Source organism: Triturus cristatus, chromosome 5_2 (genome assembly GCF_964204655.1).
Source record: "Triturus cristatus chromosome 5_2, aTriCri1.1, whole genome shotgun sequence".
In the NCBI taxonomy this organism is placed as follows: Eukaryota; Metazoa; Chordata; class Amphibia; order Caudata; family Salamandridae; genus Triturus; species Triturus cristatus.
Window position 1 is genome coordinate 551,885,981 of NC_140588.1, and position 13,470 is coordinate 551,899,450.

Consider the following 13,470-nt stretch of genomic DNA (forward strand, 5'->3'; position numbering starts at 1 on the left):
TTCAAGTGTATTCATTAATATCACATATCTAATACCGGTAGGGTGAACAATTAATTTATTGATTATACTCTAAAAGTTTATTAGATGTGAGCAAATAATAGAAATTTTACAATACCTGGAAACTAAATGGCTCAAAATAATGAGAGATTTTACAAACTCACTCTGGTTTCTCAAACTCATCACAGGGGCCTGATGCAAGACATTACTTTTTAAAATCTTACTGTTATTGTTAAGGCGAACAAGGAACTTTTTCATTGCAAAGCATTCATTAAAACAAAACTTGAGGAGTCAAACTTTGTATTACGGGGACCGAAGATGTGCAGTTTGAATAATAATCTTGAAATTCAGACGTACAAAGATTTTACACACTGATTTTCAACAGTAAATCCACAACCAAAAAAGTTGAATCTTTTGAAAGACATGTCAAAGGTGTGAATCTGAAATTCACTTTTAAAGACATTCACAATGAAATGCACTGTGTAAGTCCAGCATGTTGTCAGCTTAGAAATCAGCAAAAATGAACTATCTCATTACTGGCCATATAGATGAGAAAGGAAAATAAACTCATGTTTACAATGTGGATGTGAAAGAACAGTTTCTAGGTTCAGCTTCAATATTTATGTTAATGAATAATTGATATGTTCATATTGTCTAACAGCTATCTAGACGGATAAAGCTATGTATGCATCTATACATACTTATGCGTTCATACGCATCAGTATAAAACATTGATATTATGTTTTTTCTAGACCAAATTCTAAAAAATGAGTTTAACAGTGAATCTCATAATTGTAGTAGGTCCCACCGAGATTTGAACTCGGATCGCTGGATTCAGAGTCCAGAGTGCTAACCATTACACCATGGAACCCTCTCACACAAGAGTGACTTTTCCATTGAGACAAAAGAGAGCGCATCAGTGATGGCCTTCTCTTATATTGATAAAAAGATATCTCATTTGAATGGTCATAGTGGATAGAGCTTTAATGTGATTTGATTCTTTTCAGCTATATTCTCTATAAAAGTGTTAAATATTCAAATGTTTATCTGAATATAAAAGTTATATCACACTGTTCATCTTTGCCTGTAGCATAATAAAACAGTCTACATTTCCAGACTACTGAAGCAATGTCTCTGTCTCCTGCATGGGTGGCTCCATAGAGCAATGGTTGGCAATTTGGACTTTGCATCCAATGATCCGATTTGAAACCTTGGAGGGACTTTTTTTATTACTCTTGAGCTTTTCCATTTCTTCATCTTTGTTCATTGATAGCTCAAATCCAACACCAGTAGGTTGAAATAGTCAATTATTGAATGCTTTCAAAATGTCCATCAGCTTGAACAAGTTACATCAATACAAACTTTAAAATACTTTGACATCAAATTTCTTCACAAAGTAGTTAGCCATTATAAAATCATATTCTGATTTTCTCAAACGCATTTCAGATGGGTGATTCACAGCATCACTTTTTTAAGCTTTCCCGCTATTGATAAGGCGAAAATAGCACATTTTGAATGAGAAGTTTTCTTCAATCAAACATAGAGGAACCTAAATGATGATCTCATTCAGCTAGTAAAAATGTTGTTTTATATTAGTATGGAAATCGTGAAAAGAAAATGTTTTTCATGCTGATTTACAACAGTTGATCTCCAATCGTAAAATATAAGCTTTTGGTCGGAGGCATCACAGGTACTGATCAAATTCTAATTTTTGAACATTGTTCACAAATCATATGATATGCTTTATATACATAAACTGTATTGTTGGATCAATACTGAGTAAAAAGTGACTATCTCAATTTCAGGACATATAAAAGAGAAAGAAGTAGAAACTCATGTTTCAAATGCTGAGAGGCAACAACTGTTCATGATTTTCACCTCCACTAATTATATTTATTTTTATAATCTATATGTTTATATTTTCCTATAAATATACAGAGACATATAGCTATATATACAGAGATACATATGTACAGGTTGATTTTTACATGTTTATAAGTAAATGTGATGTTGTTCCAAATAAAACTTCTAAGAACTGAATGGAAAAGAAAATTGTAAAGTTCAGATAAGTCCCACTGAAATTTGTACTCAGATCCCTGTTTTCAGAGTCCAGAGTGCTAACCATGACACCATCCACCCTCCCGTACCAGGGTGAGCTTTCCATTTTGACAGAAGAGATTAGCCTCAGGGGGCAACTTATCTTTCATTGAAAAATATTATCTCACATAAAAACCACTGTTCAACAGAGTTATAACGTTATTTGAGTCTTTTGGGCAACATCCTTCCCCAACATAGTTCAATATGCAAAAGTTTACCAGAATAGGAAAGCAATCCAATACAGTTTCTCTTTGACAGTAGAATATTAAAAACTTTGACATTTCCACATTCCTGCAGCAGTTTATGCTCCTTTCACATGGGAGGTTCCATGGTGTAATGGTTAGCACTTTGGACTTTGAATCCAATGATCTGAGTTCAAATCTCGGTGGGACCATTTTATGACTCTTGACCAAATCATTTTCTTTCAAGTGTATTCATTAATATCACATATCTAATACCGGTAGGGTGAACAATTAATTTATTGATTATACTCTAAAAGTTTATTAGATGTGAGCAAATAATAGAAATTTTACAATACCTGGAAACTAAATGGCTCAAAATAATGAGAGATTTTACAAACTCACTCTGGTTTCTCAAACTCATCACAGGGGCCTGATGCAAGACATTACTTTTTAAAATCTTACTGTTATTGTTAAGGCGAACAAGGAACTTTTTCATTGCAAAGCATTCATTAAAACAAAACTTGAGGAGTCAAACTTTGTATTACGGGGACCGAAGATGTGCAGTTTGAATAATAATCTTGAAATTCAGACGTACAAAGATTTTACACACTGATTTTCAACAGTAAATCCACAACCAAAAAAGTTGAATCTTTTGAAAGACATGTCAAAGGTGTGAATCTGAAATTCACTTTTAAAGACATTCACAATGAAATGCACTGTGTAAGTCCAGCATGTTGTCAGCTTAGAAATCAGCAAAAATGAACTATCTCATTACTGGCCATATAGATGAGAAAGGAAAATAAACTCATGTTTACAATGTGGATGTGAAAGAACAGTTTCTAGGTTCAGCTTCAATATTTATGTTAATGAATAATTGATATGTTCATATTGTCTAACAGCTATCTAGACGGATAAAGCTATGTATGCATCTATACATACTTATGCGTTCATACGCATCAGTATAAAACATTGATATTATGTTTTTTCTAGACCAAATTCTAAAAAATGAGTTTAACAGTGAATCTCATAATTGTAGTAGGTCCCACCGAGATTTGAACTCGGATCGCTGGATTCAGAGTCCAGAGTGCTAACCATTACACCATGGAACCCTCTCACACAAGAGTGACTTTTCCATTGAGACAAAAGAGAGCGCATCAGTGATGGCCTTCTCTTATATTGATAAAAAGATATCTCATTTGAATGGTCATAGTGGATAGAGCTTTAATGTGATTTGATTCTTTTCAGCTATATTCTCTATAAAAGTGTTAAATATTCAAATGTTTATCTGAATATAAAAGTTATATCACACTGTTCATCTTTGCCTGTAGCATAATAAAACAGTCTACATTTCCAGACTACTGAAGCAATGTCTCTGTCTCCTGCATGGGTGGCTCCATAGAGCAATGGTTGGCAATTTGGACTTTGCATCCAATGATCCGATTTGAAACCTTGGAGGGACTTTTTTTATTACTCTTGAGCTTTTCCATTTCTTCATCTTTGTTCATTGATAGCTCAAATCCAACACCAGTAGGTTGAAATAGTCAATTATTGAATGCTTTCAAAATGTCCATCAGCTTGAACAAGTTACATCAATACAAACTTTAAAATACTTTGACATCAAATTTCTTCACAAAGTAGTTAGCCATTATAAAATCATATTCTGATTTTCTCAAACGCATTTCAGATGGGTGATTCACAGCATCACTTTTTTAAGCTTTCCCGCTATTGATAAGGCGAAAATAGCACATTTTGAATGAGAAGTTTTCTTCAATCAAACATAGAGGAACCTAAATGATGATCTCATTCAGCTAGTAAAAATGTTGTTTTATATTAGTATGGAAATCGTGAAAAGAAAATGTTTTTCATGCTGATTTACAACAGTTGATCTCCAATCGTAAAATATAAGCTTTTGGTCGGAGGCATCACAGGTACTGATCAAATTCTAATTTTTGAACATTGTTCACAAATCATATGATATGCTTTATATACATAAACTGTATTGTTGGATCAATACTGAGTAAAAAGTGACTATCTCAATTTCAGGACATATAAAAGAGAAAGAAGTAGAAACTCATGTTTCAAATGCTGAGAGGCAACAACTGTTCATGATTTTCACCTCCACTAATTATATTTATTTTTATAATCTATATGTTTATATTTTCCTATAAATATACAGAGACATATAGCTATATATACAGAGATACATATGTACAGGTTGATTTTTACATGTTTATAAGTAAATGTGATGTTGTTCCAAATAAAACTTCTAAGAACTGAATGGAAAAGAAAATTGTAAAGTTCAGATAAGTCCCACTGAAATTTGTACTCAGATCCCTGTTTTCAGAGTCCAGAGTGCTAACCATGACACCATCCACCCTCCCGTACCAGGGTGAGCTTTCCATTTTGACAGAAGAGATTAGCCTCAGGGGGCAACTTATCTTTCATTGAAAAATATTATCTCACATAAAAACCACTGTTCAACAGAGTTATAACGTTATTTGAGTCTTTTGGGCAACATCCTTCCCCAACATAGTTCAATATGCAAAAGTTTACCAGAATAGGAAAGCAATCCAATACAGTTTCTCTTTGACAGTAGAATATTAAAAACTTTGACATTTCCACATTCCTGCAGCAGTTTATGCTCCTTTCACATGGGAGGTTCCATGGTGTAATGGTTAGCACTTTGGACTTTGAATCCAATGATCCGAGTTCAAATCTCGGTGGGACCATTTTATGACTCTTGACCAAATCATTTTCTTTCAAGTGTATTCATTAATATCACATATCTAATACCGGTAGGGTGAACAATTAATTTATTGATTATACTCTAAAAGTTTATTAGATGTGAGCAAATAATAGAAATTTTACAATACCTGGAAACTAAATGGCTCAAAATAATGAGAGATTTTACAAACTCACTCTGGTTTCTCAAACTCATCACAGGGGCCTGATGCAAGACATTACTTTTTAAAATCTTACTGTTATTGTTAAGGCGAACAAGGAACTTTTTCATTGCAAAGCATTCATTAAAACAAAACTTGAGGAGTCAAACTTTGTATTACGGGGACCGAAGATGTGCAGTTTGAATAATAATCTTGAAATTCAGACGTACAAAGATTTTACACACTGATTTTCAACAGTAAATCCACAACCAAAAAAGTTGAATCTTTTGAAAGACATGTCAAAGGTGTGAATCTGAAATTCACTTTTAAAGACATTCACAATGAAATGCACTGTGTAAGTCCAGCATGTTGTCAGCTAAGAAATCAGCAAAAATGAACTATCTCATTACTGGCCATATAGATGAGAAAGGAAAATAAACTCATGTTTACAATGTGGATGTGAAAGAACAGTTTCTAGGTTCAGCTTCAATATTTATGTTAATGAATAATTGATATGTTCATATTGTCTAACAGCTATCTAGACGGATAAAGCTATGTATGCATCTATACATACTTATGCGTTCATACGCATCAGTATAAAACATTGATATTATGTTTTTTCTAGACCAAATTCTAAAAAATGAGTTAAACAGTGAATCTCATAATTGTAGTAGGTCCCACCGAGATTTGAACTCGGATTGCTGGATTCAGAGTCCAGAGTGCTAACCATTACACCATGGAACCCTCTCACACAAGAGTGACTTTTCCATTGAGACAAAAGAGAGCGCATCAGTGATGGCCTTCTCTTATATTGATAAAAAGATATCTCATTTGAATGGTCATAGTGGATAGAGCTTTAATGTGATTTGATTCTTTTCAGCTATATTCTCTATAAAAGTGTTAAATATTCAAATGTTTATCTGAATATAAAAGTTATATCACACTGTTCATCTTTGCCTGTAGCATAATAAAACAGTCTACATTTCCAGACTACTGAAGCAATGTCTCTGTCTCCTGCATGGGTGGCTCCATAGAGCAATGGTTGGCAATTTGGACTTTGCATCCAATGATCCGATTTGAAACCTTGGAGGGACTTTTTTTATTACTCTTGAGCTTTTCCATTTCTTCATCTTTGTTCATTGATAGCTCAAATCCAACACCAGTAGGTTGAAATAGTCAATTATTGAATGCTTTCAAAATGTCCATCAGCTTGAACAAGTTACATCAATACAAACTTTAAAATACTTTGACATCAAATTTCTTCACAAAGTAGTTAGCCATTATAAAATCATATTCTGATTTTCTCAAACGCATTTCAGATGGGTGATTCACAGCATCACTTTTTTAAGCTTTCCCGCTATTGATAAGGCGAAAATAGCACATTTTGAATGAGAAGTTTTCTTCAATCAAACATAGAGGAACCCAAATGATGATCTCATTCAGCTAGTAAAAATGTTGTTTTATATTAGTATGGAAATCGTGAAAAGAAAATGTTTTTCATGCTGATTTACAACAGTTGATCTCCAATCGTAAAATATAAGCTTTTGGTCGGAGGCATCACAGGTACTGATCAAATTCTAATTTTTGAACATTGTTCACAAATCATATGATATGCTTTATATACATAAACTGTATTGTTGGATCAATACTGAGTAAAAAGTGACTATCTCAATTTCAGGACATATAAAAGAGAAAGAAGTAGAAACTCATGTTTCAAATGCTGAGAGGCAACAACTGTTCATGATTTTCACCTCCACTAATTATATTTATTTTTATAATCTATATGTTTATGTTTTCCTATAAATATACAGAGACATATAGCTATATATACAGAGATACATATGTACAGGTTGATTTTTACATGTTTATAAGTAAATGTGATGTTGTTCCAAATAAAACTTCTAAGAACTGAATGGAAAAGAAAATTGTAAAGTTCAGATAAGTCCCACTGAAATTTGTACTCAGATCCCTGTTTTCAGAGTCCAGAGTGCTAACCATGACACCATCCACCCTCCCGTACCAGGGTGAGCTTTCCATTTTGACAGAAGAGATTTGCCTCAGGGGGCAACTTATCTTTCATTGAAAAATATTATCTCACATAAAAACCACTGTTCAACAGAGTTATAACGTTATTTGAGTCTTTTGGGCAACATCCTTCCCCAACATAGTTCAATATGCAAAAGTTTACCAGAATAGGAAAGCAATCCAATACAGTTTCTCTTTGACAGTAGAATATTAAAAACTTTGACATTTCCACATTCCTGCAGCAGTTTATGCTCCTTTCACATGGGAGGTTCCATGGTGTAATGGTTAGCACTTTGGACTTTGAATCCAATGATCCGAGTTCAAATCTCGGTGGGACCATTTTATGACTCTTGACCAAATCATTTTCTTTCAAGTGTATTCATTAATATCACATATCTAATACCGGTAGGGTGAACAATTAATTTATTGATTATACTCTAAAAGTTTATTAGATGTGAGCAAATAATAGAAATTTTACAATACCTGGAAACTAAATGGCTCAAAATAATGAGAGATTTTACAAACTCACTCTGGTTTCTCAAACTCATCACAGGGGCCTGATGCAAGACATTACTTTTTAAAATCTTACTGTTATTGTTAAGGCGAACAAGGAACTTTTTCATTGCAAAGCATTCATTAAAACAAAACTTGAGGAGTCAAACTTTGTATTACGGGGACCGAAGATGTGCAGTTTGAATAATAATCTTGAAATTCAGACGTACAAAGATTTTACACACTGATTTTCAACAGTAAATCCACAACCAAAAAAGTTGAATCTTTTGAAAGACATGTCAAAGGTGTGAATCTGAAATTCACTTTTAAAGACATTCACAATGAAATGCACTGTGTAAGTCCAGCATGTTGTCAGCTAAGAAATCAGCAAAAATGAACTATCTCATTACTGGCCATATAGATGAGAAAGGAAAATAAACTCATGTTTACAATGTGGATGTGAAAGAACAGTTTCTAGGTTCAGCTTCAATATTTATGTTAATGAATAATTGATATGTTCATATTGTCTAACAGCTATCTAGACGGATAAAGCTATGTATGCATCTATACATACTTATGCGTTCATACGCATCAGTATAAAACATTGATATTATGTTTTTTCTAGACCAAATTCTAAAACATGAGTTAAACAGTGAATCTCATAATTGTAGTAGGTCCCACCGAGATTTGAACTCGGATTGCTGGATTCAGAGTCCAGAGTGCTAACCATTACACCATGGAACCCTCTCACACAAGAGTGACTTTTCCATTGAGACAAAAGAGAGCGCATCAGTGATGGCCTTCTCTTATATTGATAAAAAGATATCTCATTTGAATGGTCATAGTGGATAGAGCTTTAATGTGATTTGATTCTTTTCAGCTATATTCTCTATAAAAGTGTTAAATATTCAAATGTTTATCTGAATATAAAAGTTATATCACACTGTTCATCTTTGCCTGTAGCATAATAAAACAGTCTACATTTCCAGACTACTGAAGCAATGTCTCTGTCTCCTGCATGGGTGGCTCCATAGAGCAATGGTTGGCAATTTGGACTTTGCATCCAATGATCCGATTTGAAACCTTGGAGGGACTTTTTTTATTACTCTTGAGCTTTTCCATTTCTTCATCTTTGTTCATTGATAGCTCAAATCCAACACCAGTAGGTTGAAATAGTCAATTATTGAATGCTTTCAAAATGTCCATCAGCTTGAACAAGTTACATCAATACAAACTTTAAAATACTTTGACATCAAATTTCTTCACAAAGTAGTTAGCCATTATAAAATCATATTCTGATTTTCTCAAACGCATTTCAGATGGGTGATTCACAGCATCACTTTTTTAAGCTTTCCCGCTATTGATAAGGCGAAAATAGCACATTTTGAATGAGAAGTTTTCTTCAATCAAACATAGAGGAACCCAAATGATGATCTCATTCAGCTAGTAAAAATGTTGTTTTATATTAGTATGGAAATCGTGAAAAGAAAATGTTTTTCATGCTGATTTACAACAGTTGATCTCCAATCGTAAAATATAAGCTTTTGGTCGGAGGCATCACAGGTACTGATCAAATTCTAATTTTTGAACATTGTTCACAAATCATATGATATGCTTTATATACATAAACTGTATTGTTGGATCAATACTGAGTAAAAAGTGACTATCTCAATTTCAGGACATATAAAAGAGAAAGAAGTAGAAACTCATGTTTCAAATGCTGAGAGGCAACAACTGTTCATGATTTTCACCTCCACTAATTATATTTATTTTTATAATCTATATGTTTATGTTTTCCTATAAATATACAGAGACATATAGCTATATATACAGAGATACATATGTACAGGTTGATTTTTACATGTTTATAAGTAAATGTGATGTTGTTCCAAATAAAACTTCTAAGAACTGAATGGAAAAGAAAATTGTAAAGTTCAGATAAGTCCCACTGAAATTTGTACTCAGATCCCTGTTTTCAGAGTCCAGAGTGCTAACCATGACACCATCCACCCTCCCGTACCAGGGTGAGCTTTCCATTTTGACAGAAGAGATTTGCCTCAGGGGGCAACTTATCTTTCATTGAAAAATATTATCTCACATAAAAACCACTGTTCAACAGAGTTATAACGTTATTTGAGTCTTTTGGGCAACATCCTTCCCCAACATAGTTCAATATGCAAAAGTTTACCAGAATAGGAAAGCAATCCAATACAGTTTCTCTTTGACAGTAGAATATTAAAAACTTTGACATTTCCACATTCCTGCAGCAGTTTATGCTCCTTTCACATGGGAGGTTCCATGGTGTAATGGTTAGCACTTTGGACTTTGAATCCAATGATCCGAGTTCAAATCTCGGTGGGACCGTTTTATGACTCTTGACCAAATCATTTTCTTTCAAGTGTATTCATTAATATCACATATCTAATACCGGTAGGGTGAACAATTAATTTATTGATTATACTCTAAAAGTTTATTAGATGTGAGCAAATAATAGAAATTTTACAATACCTGGAAACTAAATGGCTCAAAATAATGAGAGATTTTACAAACTCACTCTGGTTTCTCAAACTCATCACAGGGGCCTGATGCAAGACATTACTTTTTAAAATCTTACTGTTATTGTTAAGGCGAACAAGGAACTTTTTCATTGCAAAGCATTCATTAAAACAAAACTTGAGGAGTCAAACTTTGTATTACGGGGACCGAAGATGTGCAGTTTGAATAATAATCTTGAAATTCAGACGTACAAAGATTTTACACACTGATTTTCAACAGTAAATCCACAACCAAAAAAGTTGAATCTTTTGAAAGACATGTCAAAGGTGTGAATCTGAAATTCACTTTTAAAGACATTCACAATGAAATGCACTGTGTAAGTCCAGCATGTTGTCAGCTAAGAAATCAGCAAAAATGAACTATCTCATTACTGGCCATATAGATGAGAAAGGAAAATAAACTCATGTTTACAATGTGGATGTGAAAGAACAGTTTCTAGGTTCAGCTTCAATATTTATGTTAATGAATAATTGATATGTTCATATTGTCTAACAGCTATCTAGACGGATAAAGCTATGTATGCATCTATACATACTTATGCGTTCATACGCATCAGTATAAAACATTGATATTATGTTTTTTCTAGACCAAATTCTAAAACATGAGTTAAACAGTGAATCTCATAATTGTAGTAGGTCCCACCGAGATTTGAACTCGGATTGCTGGATTCAGAGTCCAGAGTGCTAACCATTACACCATGGAACCCTCTCACACAAGAGTGACTTTTCCATTGAGACAAAAGAGAGCGCATCAGTGATGGCCTTCTCTTATATTGATAAAAAGATATCTCATTTGAATGGTCATAGTGGATAGAGCTTTAATGTGATTTGATTCTTTTCAGCTATATTCTCTATAAAAGTGTTAAATATTCAAATGTTTATCTGAATATAAAAGTTATATCACACTGTTCATCTTTGCCTGTAGCATAATAAAACAGTCTACATTTCCAGACTACTGAAGCAATGTCTCTGTCTCCTGCATGGGTGGCTCCATAGAGCAATGGTTGGCAATTTGGACTTTGCATCCAATGATCCGATTTGAAACCTTGGAGGGACTTTTTTTATTACTCTTGAGCTTTTCCATTTCTTCATCTTTGTTCATTGATAGCTCAAATCCAACACCAGTAGGTTGAAATAGTCAATTATTGAATGCTTTCAAAATGTCCATCAGCTTGAACAAGTTACATCAATACAAACTTTAAAATACTTTGACATCAAATTTCTTCACAAAGTAGTTAGCCATTATAAAATCATATTCTTATTTTCTCAAACGCATTTCAGATGGGTGATTCACAGCATCACTTTTTTAAGCTTTCCCGCTATTGATAAGGCGAAAATAGCACATTTTGAATGAGAAGTTTTCTTCAATCAAACATAGAGGAACCCAAATGATGATCTCATTCAGCTAGTAAAAATGTTGTTTTATATTAGTATGGAAATCGTGAAAAGAAAATGTTTTTCATGCTGATTTACAACAGTTGATCTCCAATCGTAAAATATAAGCTTTTGGTCGGAGGCATCACAGGTACTGATCAAATTCTAATTTTTGAACATTGTTCACAAATCATATGATATGCTTTATATACATAAACTGTATTGTTGGATCAATACTGAGTAAAAAGTGACTATCTCAATTTCAGGACATATAAAAGAGAAAGAAGTAGAAACTCATGTTTCAAATGCTGAGAGGCAACAACTGTTCATGATTTTCACCTCCACTAATTATATTTATTTTTATAATCTATATGTTTATGTTTTCCTATAAATATACAGAGACATATAGCTATATATACAGAGATACATATGTACAGGTTGATTTTTACATGTTTATAAGTAAATGTGATGTTGTTCCAAATAAAACTTCTAAGAACTGAATGGAAAAGAAAATTGTAAAGTTCAGATAAGTCCCACTGAAATTTGTACTCAGATCCCTGTTTTCAGAGTCCAGAGTGCTAACCATGACACCATCCACCCTCCCGTACCAGGGTGAGCTTTCCATTTTGACAGAAGAGATTTGCCTCAGGGGGCAACTTATCTTTCATTGAAAAATATTATCTCACATAAAAACCACTGTTCAACAGAGTTATAACGTTATTTGAGTCTTTTGGGCAACATCCTTCCCCAACATAGTTCAATATGCAAAAGTTTACCAGAATAGGAAAGCAATCCAATACAGTTTCTCTTTGACAGTAGAATATTAAAAACTTTGACATTTCCACATTCCTGCAGCAGTTTATGCTCCTTTCACATGGGAGGTTCCATGGTGTAATGGTTAGCACTTTGGACTTTGAATCCAATGATCCGAGTTCAAATCTCGGTGGGACCATTTTATGACTCTTGACCAAATCATTTTCTTTCAAGTGTATTCATTAATATCACATATCTAATACCGGTAGGGTGAACAATTAATTTATTGATTATACTCTAAAAGTTTATTAGATGTGAGCAAATAATAGAAATTTTACAATACCTGGAAACTAAATGGCTCAAAATAATGAGAGATTTTACAAACTCACTCTGGTTTCTCAAACTCATCACAGGGGCCTGATGCAAGACATTACTTTTTAAAATCTTACTGTTATTGTTAAGGCGAACAAGGAACTTTTTCATTGCAAAGCATTCATTAAAACAAAACTTGAGGAGTCAAACTTTGTATTACGGGGACCGAAGATGTGCAGTTTGAATAATAATCTTGAAATTCAGACGTACAAAGATTTTACACACTGATTTTCAACAGTAAATCCACAACCAAAAAAGTTGAATCTTTTGAAAGACATGTCAAAGGTGTGAATCTGAAATTCACTTTTAAAGACATTCACAATGAAATGCACTGTGTAAGTCCAGCATGTTGTCAGCTAAGAAATCAGCAAAAATGAACTATCTCATTACTGGCCATATAGATGAGAAAGGAAAATAAACTCATGTTTACAATGTGGATGTGAAAGAACAGTTTCTAGGTTCAGCTTCAATATTTATGTTAATGAATAATTGATATGTTCATATTGTCTAACAGCTATCTAGACGGATAAAGCTATGTATGCATCTATACATACTTATGCGTTCATACGCATCAGTATAAAACATTGATATTATGTTTTTTCTAGACCAAATTCTAAAAAATGAGTTAAACAGTGAATCTCATAATTGTAGTAGGTCCCACCGAGATTTGAACTCGGATTGCTGGATTCAGAGTCCAGAGTGCTAACCATTACACCATGGAACCCTCTCACACAAGAGTGA

General features: G+C 33.4%; 11 non-coding genes across 11 annotated transcripts; 5 read left to right on the forward strand and 6 right to left on the reverse strand.

Moving 5' to 3' along the window:
• Positions 1-796: 796 nt before the first annotated feature.
• On the reverse strand, positions 797-868 carry TRNAQ-CUG (transfer RNA glutamine (anticodon CUG)). The gene has a single exon. It is a non-coding gene; the product is annotated as a tRNA-Gln (tRNA).
• Positions 869-2,416: 1,548 nt separating this feature from the next.
• On the forward strand, positions 2,417-2,488 carry TRNAQ-UUG (transfer RNA glutamine (anticodon UUG)). Its single transcript has one exon. It is a non-coding gene; the product is annotated as a tRNA-Gln (tRNA).
• Positions 2,489-3,313: 825 nt separating this feature from the next.
• On the reverse strand, positions 3,314-3,385 carry TRNAQ-CUG (transfer RNA glutamine (anticodon CUG)). The gene has a single exon. It is a non-coding gene; the product is annotated as a tRNA-Gln (tRNA).
• A 1,548-nt stretch (positions 3,386-4,933) lies between these two features.
• TRNAQ-UUG (transfer RNA glutamine (anticodon UUG)) lies at positions 4,934-5,005 on the forward strand. Its single transcript has one exon. It is a non-coding gene; the product is annotated as a tRNA-Gln (tRNA).
• Positions 5,006-5,830: 825 nt separating this feature from the next.
• Positions 5,831-5,902, reverse strand: TRNAQ-CUG (transfer RNA glutamine (anticodon CUG)). Its single transcript has one exon. It is a non-coding gene; the product is annotated as a tRNA-Gln (tRNA).
• A 1,548-nt stretch (positions 5,903-7,450) lies between these two features.
• Positions 7,451-7,522, forward strand: TRNAQ-UUG (transfer RNA glutamine (anticodon UUG)). The gene has a single exon. It is a non-coding gene; the product is annotated as a tRNA-Gln (tRNA).
• An 825-nt stretch (positions 7,523-8,347) lies between these two features.
• TRNAQ-CUG (transfer RNA glutamine (anticodon CUG)) lies at positions 8,348-8,419 on the reverse strand. The gene has a single exon. It is a non-coding gene; the product is annotated as a tRNA-Gln (tRNA).
• Positions 8,420-9,967: 1,548 nt separating this feature from the next.
• TRNAQ-UUG (transfer RNA glutamine (anticodon UUG)) lies at positions 9,968-10,039 on the forward strand. Its single transcript has one exon. It is a non-coding gene; the product is annotated as a tRNA-Gln (tRNA).
• An 825-nt stretch (positions 10,040-10,864) lies between these two features.
• TRNAQ-CUG (transfer RNA glutamine (anticodon CUG)) lies at positions 10,865-10,936 on the reverse strand. Its single transcript has one exon. It is a non-coding gene; the product is annotated as a tRNA-Gln (tRNA).
• Positions 10,937-12,484: 1,548 nt separating this feature from the next.
• On the forward strand, positions 12,485-12,556 carry TRNAQ-UUG (transfer RNA glutamine (anticodon UUG)). Its single transcript has one exon. It is a non-coding gene; the product is annotated as a tRNA-Gln (tRNA).
• An 825-nt stretch (positions 12,557-13,381) lies between these two features.
• Positions 13,382-13,453, reverse strand: TRNAQ-CUG (transfer RNA glutamine (anticodon CUG)). The gene has a single exon. It is a non-coding gene; the product is annotated as a tRNA-Gln (tRNA).
• Between the last annotated feature and the right edge of the window lie 17 nt (positions 13,454-13,470).